The sequence below is a fragment of the Dendrobates tinctorius genome, unplaced genomic scaffold (genome assembly GCF_039654945.1).
Source record: "Dendrobates tinctorius isolate UK_male_01 unplaced genomic scaffold, ASM3965494v1 ptg000027l, whole genome shotgun sequence".
Lineage (NCBI taxonomy): Eukaryota > Metazoa > Chordata > Amphibia > Anura > Dendrobatidae > Dendrobates > Dendrobates tinctorius.
Window position 1 is genome coordinate 17,028,496 of NW_027361695.1, and position 13,511 is coordinate 17,042,006.

Consider the following 13,511-nt stretch of genomic DNA (forward strand, 5'->3'; position numbering starts at 1 on the left):
ACATTTCGAATTCTTGAGAAATCTTTCTGGATTTTTTTGAGGGCTGAGAAGCCGCGTAGATAAGAAAACACGTCGCTTGCCCCTACGTGAGGCTGGTCACTGGCGTCAGTACCAGAAGAGCTGAGCAAAGGACGGGGAAACTGCGTCGGGCGCTGCGTAAGGAATCGGGGAAGGACTAGGAGAGGTTAGTATTACATGTTTTATTACTTTTTAACCTCTTTGGGACATGCGCCGTACTAGTACGGCGCATGTCGCTTCGTTCACCACTTAGATAAAAAAAAAGAACCTAGACATGTTTGGTGTCTATGAACTCGTAATGACGTGGAGAATCACAATGGCAGGTCAGATTTAGCATTTGGTGAACATGGTAAGAAAAAAATCCAAAAAAATATTGTGAAATTGGACATTTTTGCAATTTCACCGCACTTGGAATTTTTTTTTTTACCATTTTTGAGTACGCGATATGGTTAAACCAATGGTGTCATTCAAAAGAGCAACTCATCCCGCATATTGACGGAAAAATAAATAAGTAATGGCTCTGGGAAGAAGGGGAACGAAAAACAGAAGCGCAAAAGCGAAAACGGGCTGTTAACCCCTTCCCTCCCATCCGCTCATCATGTTTTGGTGCCTGCAGGGTCCTCTAGATCTTAATAGTTTTCCCTTCTGATTAGCAACTCTTTTTTATTTGGACCGAGTGGAATCTTTTTGTCTGGACTGAGCGGATTTTTCAGCAATTTAATTTCTGATAGGTGGTAAGTACACCAATACCATTCGGTCTATGAAACTTTACATTGCACGGTGCGCAGCTGCTTGGGGGGTTATTTTCGGGGTCTTTTTGAACGAACTACGGCGGCATAAAATGTAAAAACATGAGAAAGGCTGTATGGAGTTTTTTTTTTGCTTAAAGTTTGTGATGTTTTTTCCTAAAAATGAAAAAAAAAAAAAAAGAAAAAGTAAAAATCATAAGAAGGCCGTACGGATCTTACGAGGTAAATTTTTAGACTCCAAAAACCGATGTAAATACTTATGTCCCCCCAAAAAATTGAGAAAAGTATTCAAGGAGTGATACCTTTATTGGCTAACCGGAGAACTGCAAAAAAAACAAAACAAAGGAATCGGGCCAAAACACGAAGGAGACGTATATGAAATACAGGGAGGCGCGTCTGACAGAGCTCAGGTGTAAGAGACGGAGAATGAGGGCTGCTCAGGTTACAGGAGTGTGAATGGAGGAGGGATGTTGTTGTGTCTGACAGGAATGACAATGGTGGTACAGCTGGAGCACACTCCCAGGGGTAGGCCCGGCTGCAGGTTGCTAGGCGACGGGCACGCTGTTTGCTGCACTTCCTGCTCCACTGCCTGTACCAGCGATATCCCAGTATATCCCAGTTCATTACCTCCGACACTGTATTCCTGGGAGCCCTGGGTAAGTCATGTGCAAAATTTTCCACGGCGGACGACAACTATGAAGCGTTAGCTGATTAACCCTTAAAGTATCCTTATAACTGATTATTATTGCACCCATTGTCGGCACGTCGTTACCTGACCTAATACAGCCGTGCCCAATGGGGGGGGTCCGAGGGGCTCGTCCACAATGGGCATGATTTGCAGTAAGACGTCATTCAGACGTCCATTCTTCACATATGTGTTCGGTCCGTGGACCGGTTGCCGCCTATGGAGCGGTTCGCACGTCTGGTTTTTTTTCACAGGTCGAGTTTCTGTCAAAAAGAAAGGAGATATGGCTTTTTTTTTTAACTAAATGGGGTATTCCCATCTCCAATACCCTATCCCTATAGGTAGTAGGTGTAATAATAATAAAATTACCAAATACCTCCAATTAGAAATGGAGTATAGTTTTTCTGATTCACTGTTTCGCTTTCCTCATGTGCAGGCGTTGCAGGACCTTAGGTATCCATGGTTATGACTAGGGATGGGCGAGTATACTCGATAGGATTCGGTACTCGGCAAGTAATGCAGTAATCGCGGTACTCGAATCCTGGCGAGTATTTCACTACTCACCTTGCAATATTCGGCACAGCCCGCACAGCGCAGCACAGTCCCGCACAGCCAAGCTCAGTCCCCGCACAATCCCCGCACAGTCCCCGCACAGCCCAGCATAGTCCCGAACAGCCCAGCACAGCCCAGCTCGGTCCACGCACAGCCCAGCACAGTCCCCCACAGCCCAGCACAGTCCCGCACAGCCCAGCACAGTCCTGCACAGCCCAGCACAGTCCCGCACAGTCCAGCACAGTCCTGCACAGCCCAGCACAGTCCCCGCACAGCCCAGCACAGTCCCGCACAGCCCAGCTCAGTCCCCGCACAGCCCAGCACAGTCCCCCACAGCCCAGCACAGTCCCTGCACAGCCCAGCACAGCCCAGCTCAGTCCACGCACAGCCCAGCTCAGTCCCGCACAGCCCAGCACAGTCCCGCACAGCCCAGCACAGTCCCCGCACAGCCCAGCACAGTCCCGCACAGCCCAGCTCAGTCCCCGCACAGGACAGCACAGTCCCTGCACAGCCCAGCATAGCCCAGCTCAGTCCACGCACAGCCCAGCACAGTCCCCCACAGCCCAGCTCAGTCCCCGCACAGTCCCCGCACAGCCCAGCACAGTCCCCACACAGCCCAGCACAGTCCCGCACAGCCCAGCTCAGTCCCCGCACAGCCCAGCACAGTCCCTGCACAGCCCAGCACAGCCCAGCTCGGTCCACGCACAGCCCAGCACAGTCCCGCACAGCCCAGCACAGTCCCGCACAGCCCAGCACAGTCCTGCACAGCCCAGCTCAGTCCCCGCACAGTCCCTGCACAGCCCAGCACAGTCCCCACACAGCCCAGCACAGTCCCGCACAGCCCAGCTCAGTCCCCGCACAGCCCAGCACAGTCCCTGCACTGCCCAGCACAGCCCAGCTCGGTCCACGCACAGTCCACGCACAGCCCAGCAAAGTCCCCCACAGCCCAGCACAGTCCCGCACAGCCCAGCACAGTCCCGCACAGCCCAGCACAGTCCTGCAAAGTCTGGCACATTCCCCGCACAGTCCCCCACAGCCCAGCACAGTCCCGCACAGCCCAGCACAGTCCCTGCACAGCCCAGCACAGCCCAGCTCGGTCCACGCACAGCCCAGCACAGTCCCCCACAGCCCAGCACAGTCCCGCACAGCCCAGCACAGTCCCGCACAGCCCAGCACAGTCCCGCACAGCCCAGCACAGTCCCGCACAGCCCAGCACAGTCCCCGCACAGCCCAGCACAGTGCCGCACAGCCCAGCTCAGTCCCCGCACAGCCCAGCACAGTCCCTGCACTGCCCAGCATAGCCCAGCTCGGTCCACGCACAGCCCAGCACAGTCCCCCACAGCCCAGCACAGTCCCGCACAGCCCAGCACAGTCCCGCACAGCCCAGCACAGTCCCGCACAGCCCAGCTCAGTCCCCGCACAGCCCAGCACAGTCCCTGCACAGCCCAGCACAGCCCAGCTCGGTCCATGCACAGCCCAGCAAAGTCCCCCACAGCCCAGCACAGTCCCGCACAGCCCAGCACAGTCCCGCACAGCCCAGCACAGTCCCGCACAGTCCAGCACAGTCCTGCAAAGTCTGGCACATTCCCCGCACAGTCCACGCACAGCCCAGCACAGTCCCGCACAGCCCAGCACAGTCCCGCACAGCCAGCACAGTCTTGCACAGCCCAGCACAGTCCTGCACAGTCTGGCACATTCCCCGCACAGTCCGCGCACAGCCCAGCACAGTCCTGCACAGTCTGGCACATTCCCCGCACAGTCCGCGCACAGTCCCCCACAGCCCAGCACAGTCCTGCACAGTCCCCCACAGTCCTGCACAGTCCCCCACAGCCCAGCACAGTCCCGCACAGCCCAGCACAGTCCCGCACAGCCCAGCATAGTCCCGCACAGTCTGGCACATTCCCCGCACAGTCCGCGCACAGTCCCCCACAGCCCAGCACAGTCCTGCACAGTCCCCCACAGCCCAGCACAGCCCAGCACAGTCCCACACAGCCCATTACTTGCATTTCCCATAGACTTACATTGGACTTGCTACTCGTTACGAGCACAGCGAGTCCGAGTATTTCACTGCTCGCTCATCCCTAGTTATGACCAATGAAAAAGTGACAGATAGTTGCTAGTGGTCATGACCATGGATATCTACGGTCCTGCAATGCCTGCATATGAGGAAAGAGACATAGCCAATCAGAAAAACTATACTACATTTCTAATTAAGGTATTTGCTAATATTATTGTTATTACACCTACTACATATTGGGATAGGATCTTAGAGATGGGAATACCCCTTTAAGTCACAGATGAAATCAATGGGAAAAAAAAGCAGACATTACACCGATGCCGTCCACGTGTCGTCCGGGTGCTGTCTGTGTTTTATTGTTTAATGGGTGGGAGAAGCTTGGAATTTATTTTTTTTTGCATATGAGAAAAATGGATGCCACACCGATAGTAAAAACGGACGTACAAAGGAAAAAATAGAAAAAAAATCGAAACCTGGACACCGATTAAAACAATGAAGGAAGTGATCCAGCTCACCGCTGCATGTAAATGCTGTGATCCGGAGCACGGACGGCGTATCCGCCTGTGCCACAATCGGAGGAAGAAAGGAGGTAGTCCAGCTTTACAGAGCTACGCGTTTCGGGAGCTAGGATCACCCATCTAATCATGACTAGTAGCACCAGAAACGCGTACATGTTTGCATTTTGACCTGTCCCCAGTTTGTATGCACACCTAATAAAGGAAAATTTGCTTTTCCGTGAAATCATACTACCTCCTTTCTTACACCGATGTAAATCATGAAAATCAGTCTTTGTATGAAACAAAAATAATAATATGGACATCAGAAGGAGGTCAAGTTCTTATTCCTTCAATGTGTTGGATTACATTTTTATTCAGTTTTTACCATATGCAAAAAAAAAAATTTGCTTCAATCAACAAAGAACGAGGGAAAAATGGACGCCATTAGAGTTCACTCACACAAACAAATAAATTGGACGAGTGCAATCCGATAAAATATCACTGGCATGATTCGTGTGCTTCCGACCCACCCATACAAGTCTATGGGTGCATATAAAACATCGGCCTGCACTTGGATGTCATCCAAGTGCAGACTGAGTACCTCGAACAATACCGGCAATGGAGGAGATGGAGAAATTACTTTTTCTGTTTCCGCCGCACCTGTGCTGTGATCCTCTCATGCGAGAGGATCGGCGCACAGAGCACTGGCACTCGGTTCAATCTCCGACAGAGTTTTAGCCAAGTGTCATTTGTAAGGATGAGCGGACCTGTGGAAGTTCAGGTTCTTGTGCCATACCCAAACTTTATTCCAAAATTCGGTTTGGGTACCCGAATTTGAACCATTGAAAACACTAGGGACCTAAACTTTTGATCTAGGTAAATATTCCCTCTCGCTCTCTCTCTTCCCGAACTTCTTCCGAAACTTCGAACATTGCAACGGACGTCCGGGAGAAGTCCGTGTTTGGCGCTTAGCATTGGACACTAACTGTCCAGTATGAATGCCGAACTTTTAAGTTCAGGTTCGCTCATCTCTAGTCATTCGCAAAATCTGACTACCTAAGGGTATGTACACACATTGCGTTTTTTTCTGAGCAGTTTTGTCGCAAAAGCTGAAGGATTTCCTAGTCCTTTCCTTGCCTAACAAACAGGCAATCCCTGCATGTGTTGCAGCTGTCGAACAGTTTATGAGACATGCAGCTGCGGGAACTAGAACATAGTATTCGAGCACGCCGAAGACACTCGGTTAGCACCCGAGCGTGCTCAGATAACACCTTATCCAACAATGTTCGCTTATCACTATTGTTGATGTATAGAATAAATACCATACGGATGTAAAAAAAAAAACTGCATAAGACTGTCTAAAATAGAACACCTTATGGAAGAAAAATTGTCTCTTTTTTTCTGGATGAATAATGGACTCATCTGAACTTGACGCTTTGGCCTCATTCAGATATCCATGTTCCACACACGCGTTCTGTGCTTTTCACTGATCGAACACGTGCCATTTTTGATCTGAGTCACAGATCAAACTCACCCATTCAAGTCAAGGGGGTCTGTAAAAACTTAACCAACTGATGGCATCCTAGATGTATTAGGCCGGTTTCACATTAGCGTTTACGACCGCAGCGTCGGGCTGCACATGGCTGCCGCTAAGCCCCGCCCCCTGCCGTGCCTCCACCAGTAGCTCCGCCTCCGGGCGCATGGCGCTGCATGCGTCCTGCATCCCCTATCTTTATCACTGAGGACGCAGGCCGTGCGCAGTATGCGTTTGGCGGCGCCTGCATCCTTTTGATGGTGCGCCGAGCGCAACCAAATTGCAACAAGTTGCGTTTGGCGCTGGTCGGCGCACCGTCAAAAGGACACAGGCGCCGCCTCAGTGATAAAGATAGGGGGCGCATGACACATGCAGCGTCATGCGCCCGGAGGCGGAGCTACCGGCGGAGGCGCGGCGGGGGCGGGGCTTAGCGGCGGCCGTGCGCAGCCCGACGCTGCGGCCGTAAACGCTAATGTGAAACCGGCCTTATAGAGCTGTCTGCAATGTTGCGCACAAAAAAAAATGTATGCAACACTAATGGGAAAAACTGAGACTCTGAGTAAAAGCGATGTAATTTGGATCCAGCAGACTGACAGAAATCAGTCCATTTTTTAAAAAAAATGGATGCCTGAATTAGGCCTAAAGCCGGGGTCACACTTGCGAGAAACTCGCACGAGTCTCGTGTCTCAATACCCGGCACTGCCACCGGCACTCGGAAAAGGAGTTTGCGCATGCATGTATTTCTATGCAGCCGCACACTCCGGTCCCTAGAAGGTTAGTCCTACAAGCAGCTCTATTCTTGCAGTCAGTGTCCTATATGAATACAGCCTTATAGGACTATTCCTGCTGGAGCCAAAAGTTATCTTCATGGTTCCATGTTCAGCTCCTACTCTGCTCACTTTTGCGTCTGGCTGCCGCCAGAGCAGATAACAACTGAATGGTTGGGGTACCAGGTGTCGGACCTGATACAAGGGCCCACCCTAAGAATAGGTCATCAATTTCATAAGGCGGGAAAACTCAACACAACATTTACAAGCCGATAATTGGTCAAATTAGAGATCGTAGAGTGCTCCCTCTCGATCGTTGGCCTAAGAAAACATGGCAGCGATTAGCCGACGATTCGGCACTCATTTGAAAGTTGATCACATCTTTATGCGGTAGAAAAATCTACACTGTCAGCAGCACATCTCCCTGTGTAAACCGGTGATGTGCTGTCAGCAAACTGCAAACTGTATGGGTACCAAACAATCATGTTGAAGCGGTCATCTGGGAATAAAAATTAATAAATCATTTTAATATAATTATTACTATATTTCTAAATATCTTTACGTAGCAATTCACACTAATTTTGTCTAGGAAGGCAATCACTGCAAAAAAATTAAAATGGCTTGTTACAATGACAGAAAACTGGCCTAGAATTTTAATAGGACAGGTGTCATGATTCATTTTGGATTTGTGGCAGCTCTGGCTCCTCTTTAATTTATATGTAGCTTTTTTTCCTTTCAGGCCAGCAAGGGTTGAATGTAAGTTTCCTTGCTGGCAGCTGATTTGATTGCTAGTCCACTGATGTGGGTGGTGACCACTTCCACCATCCTTTAAAAAGTCAAAAGACCCATCAGCTGACTGTCGGTGATAGAGTATTCTTTGTTGACCAAGCCTGGAGTAAGGAGCTCTCTGGTTGCAGTGGTGCTTCTGCTGTGTTCGTGGAGTTCGTGGTCCTGGTGCCGTGTCCTCATTTGTGTGGTGCTTTTCAGTGGGGATAGTGTTCAGTTCTATTTTCCCTTTTTCTGTCTGTCTTGTTGTTGTCTCTCCCACTGTGTTGCTCACCATCTGCAGTGGTAAAGCTAACGTCCTTGCTGGCCAGTGCACTAGCCAGGGTATAGTGAGGAGTCAACCAGGGTTTAGGCATGAGAAATTGGCGGGGGAAGGACCCGCTTAGGGCATTATGGGAGTTCAGGGACATGCACAAGTTGCAACTCAGGAGGTACCCTATCCCTCGTTCCCTACTGTGAGGGCCTTCCTCTCCTTATTCCATCCCGTTGTCGGTGTAAGTTGTGTCATCCGCTGGACTTAACCGTATTGGTTCAAGACAACAGGTGACTGAGAGTATGTGCAGTAGGAAGCCCCACTGATTAGATCATAAGATAAACCATACCACGCACTATTCAGCTAACTTCAGATCACAGCAGCCACTCGAAATTCAGTAAAATAGGGTGGACAATACTGTGAGCAGCCTCTTCTTACCTCAGCACCGCTGGTATCTTCAGTATTGCATCAGACAGCTGGACAGCAGTAAGAGCAGCCTCTTCTTACCTCAGCACCCCTGGTATCTGCAGCATTAGATTTAGGTGAACATAGTGTACAGCAGTGTGAGTAGCCTTTTCCAACCACTGCACTCCTTGTTAGGGCTGGCGGAAGGCACCAAATAATAAAATAATAGTAAGGTGCGTTCGCAGCCCGGGGTCCACCGTGGAGGGGTGGTAAACTGCTGCTTAGTAATGGCAGAAGTATAAAGCGGTATACAAAAGGTCACACGTGGGTTAACATCACCCAGTGTGAACAGGGCGAACTCTGTTACCTTACAGAGCCCCACTACCGCAGAACATAAATGCCGGAGCCTGTTTAGCTCACAGAGCTCGGCAACGGAGCGCACAGAATGCGGCAACAGAACTCTGCCCCAAGGACACGTGGTCAGAGTCCCTCTATACCTTCTGAGCGCACGGCGTTGCACCTGACTATGGTGGAGTGTCGAGCACGTGCACCATGGCGTGCAGAGCCACCGGTGGACACTGATGCCAGTCTCAGACTCTGCCTCTACCTACACCTAAGCCTGGGCGCTTAACCGGCTAGGCTGCACAACACATGCGTACCAAGGGTAGGGGTTTCTTAATGAGTCATTCACCAGAGACATTCATACATGCATACAACACTCACTCCTCATAGTCTGGTAATGCAGTCTATACTAGCGCATGGCCGAGCGAACCTTTTATAGCAGCATCCTTCCGGGACCTTCCTGTCCTTCCTGATGGTCCAATCTGAGCTGGAGAAGGACCTGGGCATGTGACCTCCGATCTCCAAAGAGGTGGCAGCAGCAACCAAACCCACAGAGCTGGTCTGAGCAGAGCGCCGGGATCGACGAGTCTGCTGAGCAGCCTTCTCTGCGGCCGGAGAGGAATGGGAGACTGCCGAATGCAAGGCTCGGGATTCCTGCTGTGCAGCGACAGGAACCCGACACCTAACACTCCTGGTATTTCCAGTGCTAGATCAGATAGAAAGGGTGGACAGCACAGTGAAAGCCTCTTCTTACCTCATTACCCTTAGTATCCCCAATATTAGATTAGAAAGACAAGATGGACAGCAGTATGAGCAGCATCTTCTTACCTCAGCGCCCTGGTATCTCCAGTATTAGATCACATAGACAGGATGGATATCAGTGTTAGTAACCTCTTCTTACCTCAGCACCCTATGTATTTCCAACATTAGATCAGATAGGCAGATAAGCAGCGTGAACAGCAGTATGAACAGTCTCTTCTTACTTCTCTTACCTCAGCACCCCCCTGGTATCTCCAGCATTATATCAAATAGTGTGAGCAGCCTCTTCTTACCTCCGCTCCATCAGTATCTCCAGTATTAGATGAGATAGACAGGGTGGACAGCAGTGTGAGTAGTCTCTTCTTACCGCAGCATCCTTAGTATCTCCAGTATTTGATCAGATAGACAGGGTGAACAGCAGTGTGAGCAGCATCTTCTTACCTCAGCAACCCGGTATTAATCAGTTGACAGGATTCCTTTAAATTATGTCAGGTGGAATGAGATAGAGAATCCTAGAAAAGAGGGGAATCAGAAGAGATGGCATAAATGGAAGAGTATGGTGAGGTGTATGCAGTGGCAAGAGGTGATGTTATGTTGTCCATCAAAAAATTACGTATAACCCTATAAGAAAATCAGAGTCACTGGTAGGGCTTATGTCCTTACTTCATTACATCTCTTTACAAAACAGAGCTCTATTATTTCCATGTGTATGAGCACTTTGGACCCCACTCACTATTGCATTTGTGCCTTCTTTTGTCTAGTTTTTGGTAATTTATGGTTAATTTTCATTTGAGCCTTATTCATCTTTTAATTTGAACCCTTTTTCAGTCTATTTTATGTGTGTTCACTACTCTTCTGTTGTGTTTGCCAATGTGGGCGTAGTTTTGCTTTAAAGATGTTATTATAGCCAATTTATGAATTCAGACTTTCTAAAAAGTTGCAAAATTTTAGTGGGATTGTATCTTGCCAGTCTTCACTTTTTGTGCAACTTTTACCACATTTTGTTACTCTTTGGCTGCGTGTACGAAGCCGATAAAGAATGGTCTACAGTTCGACAGTAGTGTATGTAGATGGGATTAAATGTGGTAGATTTGTCCATTAATATTTTTTCTAATTTGTTTTTGTTTGTTTTTTTGGAAAAGGCGAGAACATGGATTGAGTCACTTTTGAAGGGGTGCTAAATTTTCGAACTACTCCAGCCCTTTCCCCTGGTCCATTTAGAAAAGAGAGAGCAGTAAAAATAATGCGAGAAGCTATTTTGCATACATAGAATCCTAAGACAGGTGTTTCTATTAGTTGCATTAATTAATTACGGTTTAATCGAGAAGTACTAGATGCACAGAAGAAGGAAAGGTGTCGGAGTCGGCGTCTGCTCCCCGGAATATAAAATGAAGTGGGAGCTGTTTACCATGTTGCTACTATGGAGATAATCCCGCCACAAGGCTCTGACAAGCAGAATGAGATCTGAAGATTTAAGTGCTTCGTGAAGAAAGAAAATATAACTATATAGTTCTTGTCTTCAGACTTATAAAAGGGAATTAATACCAAGCCTGGCCTCTTAAAGGTATTTATTACCGAGGTGTTTGCAATGGAACAAAGTCATAAACTACAACCACTCTATCAATAAATAGATTACTTGGATGCTAGCGAATTGAAGATTGGGAATTGTCACCCCGGCCACCCTCCTGGGAGTATAAAGGCAGCCATGGGATAATGTATTGAATAGAATCCGTCCTGGAATTAATTATTTCTATATACAAAATGGCACAGTAATGCATCCATGAAATGGTTATCAATGTCTCTGTCGGGGGGTAATGTATTAGTACACTGCGCCCATTCAGAACTCCACTCTGGTCTGACTAGCCGAGGCTTTGGTTTCCAGAGCTGAGCTCCTTGCTGGATGCAGTGACTGCTCCCAGCTGTATGTGTAGGGTTGTCTATGGTGAGGCAACCCCTTTAAATTAGCAATTTTGTTGCCATAAGTTTTATCCAAAATTTCCCATTATATTGACTATCAGAATTTGCTCGCGCTTCAAGACCTCCATAAACTGGTCATACATGTTAGATGTTCGTTTGCCAGACAAATATTCCTCCTGTTCTCCCATGCACATGTATGCTGAGTTTAACCAAGCATGCATGTTTTTTTTTTTGGGGAGGGAGAGACATCTACCTCTACTGACTGCCCCAGCTTAGCTGAGCGTTCACATGTTTACAATGAGGAGAGTGGAGAAATCCACGGAGAGACTGCTCCACCAGCTGATAGTCTCTACCGCAAATACAACAATTAGCCATTGAGCCTTCTCTATTCCAACCATACACATTAGTTAAAGCCGACCATACACATTAGATGACTGTTGGCCAAACTATGCTTCTGCCGACAGCCATCTCAGCCAACTCTCCCATACACAGGAGCCCTCTTTTAGCCGAGTGCTACCGTAATCTCTGTGAAAAGCAGCTGGTGACATGTCTGCCAACAGCTTACCTCTGGGGGAACAATGCGATCAGCAGTCTGACATTTGACAAGTCCGATCGACATCTCTCCCGACGATCAATCAGCCGCACCTCCAACACGTCAGCTGAACTCGTTGATGTTGGTGGATTGGTCTAAGGATCTGCCTGGCTTATCCAACGTTCATCTAATGTTGATGGAGAGAGTTTATGCCTTTCCCCTTCACCACCGGAAATAATTTATTCTCCATGATAATTAAAGGATCGTGCGTGTTGAAATCCAACTGCCCTTCCTACTTTCCCCCCCAAACTTAGTCTGTTGAGGAAAGTTGTATCGCCTCCATATACATTAGATCCTGTTTGGCCAACATCAAAACTGTTGTCTTACAAGAGCTGAAGGATATGCCTTAAATATCTCATAGATGTCCCAACTATGAAGAGTCTAGTACCTGTTTCCAAAACAGGAGTTCCCCATCCACCACTGTAGCTGGTATCTGATCAGCAGGGAGTGGAAAGATGGCCATATTGATCAATTGCTAGGGGAGTTACAACTAGAGTTGAGCAAATTTGTTCGGGTTCCCTCTTATTCAGCATGTGTCGCAACTGTGTCACAGCACATGCATGGAGAGCCCAACAAACATGCTGCTGCGGCACCGATCAGCTGATCAGCCGGCGCGATCCAGGAAGCTGGTTTCCCTCTGCAGCTTATTTGGTAAGTGTTATAGCTTGACGAATATGAGGGAACCCGAACAAATTTGCTCAACTCTAGTTGCAACCAGATGATTGCATTTGCTTGGCTACCTCTCCATTAGGTCAGATGCCAGCTGAAGAAGGGGACTACACAACCTATTAGACATTTAACACATAGCCATAGGATTATCCTTTTTGTTTTCAAATAGTTTTATTGGGTTTTTTTAGAAATAAACAGGGTAGGGAAAGGAAGGTAGGAAGGGAGTGGGGAATAAACAACCTTGTACAGATACGGAAAAAAAATTTAAAAACTAGAGAACCCACAAATAGGCATAGAATAACATATATCGAATAACAACATAAAAGAAAAAAAAAATCAACAATCCTTATTATGGGGTAACATTCTTGGAAGGAGATACAGCATCCCAGTACTAAAGCGCCCAGGTTTAAACTTCAAAATATAGTGCCTCTTGTTGAGTCTATTTGATATGAAATTTGTTGTTCCAGGTCTTCCATTTTTTTGAGTATTTGTGAATGTTGTTAATCGCAAATCTGCGTTCTAAATCGCTGTGTTGGCCTATCTTGTCAAGTATGTCTGAAAACTTGGGAACCTCTGCTTTCTTCCACCATTGTGCTAACATGGTCTTGGTCACTAAGAGGATGTGTATGATAATGTGTCTTACCGAATCATCAAATTGTTCCATGTCTAATGAAAGAAGTGCTCTTTCGGGTGTAATTGTGCAGTCCTTAGCAATGAGGATAATGTGCTGTGTGACTTGAAGCCAGAGGTTTTTGAATTTTGAACAACCCCAGAAAATATGGTAGAGGTTCCCTTGGTGTCCACAATCTCTCCAGCACAAGGAAGATAGATAGGATTATCCTTTTTGACTAATGTTTATAACGTCCTTCACAGCCTATGTTTAATGTTTATCACTCTAGTTTTATAGCTGGACACAACTTAACTTTGTGACATTTGCAAGTAAGCTTTGCCAAAACCTGTACCGGTCCA

General features: G+C 47.8%; 1 protein-coding gene across 2 annotated transcripts in view; it reads left to right on the forward strand.

Annotated features, from left to right (window-relative positions):
* The first annotated feature begins 1,310 nt into the window (after positions 1–1,310).
* CFAP20DC (CFAP20 domain containing) overlaps positions 1,311–13,511 on the forward strand; it is a 459,179-nt gene continuing 446,978 nt past the window's right edge. For both annotated transcript variants that reach the window (XM_073569809.1, XM_073569810.1), the window contains exon 1: positions 1,311–1,423. The gene's annotated coding sequence lies outside the window, so the exon portion shown is untranslated. The remainder of the gene's footprint in view (positions 1,424–13,511) is intronic.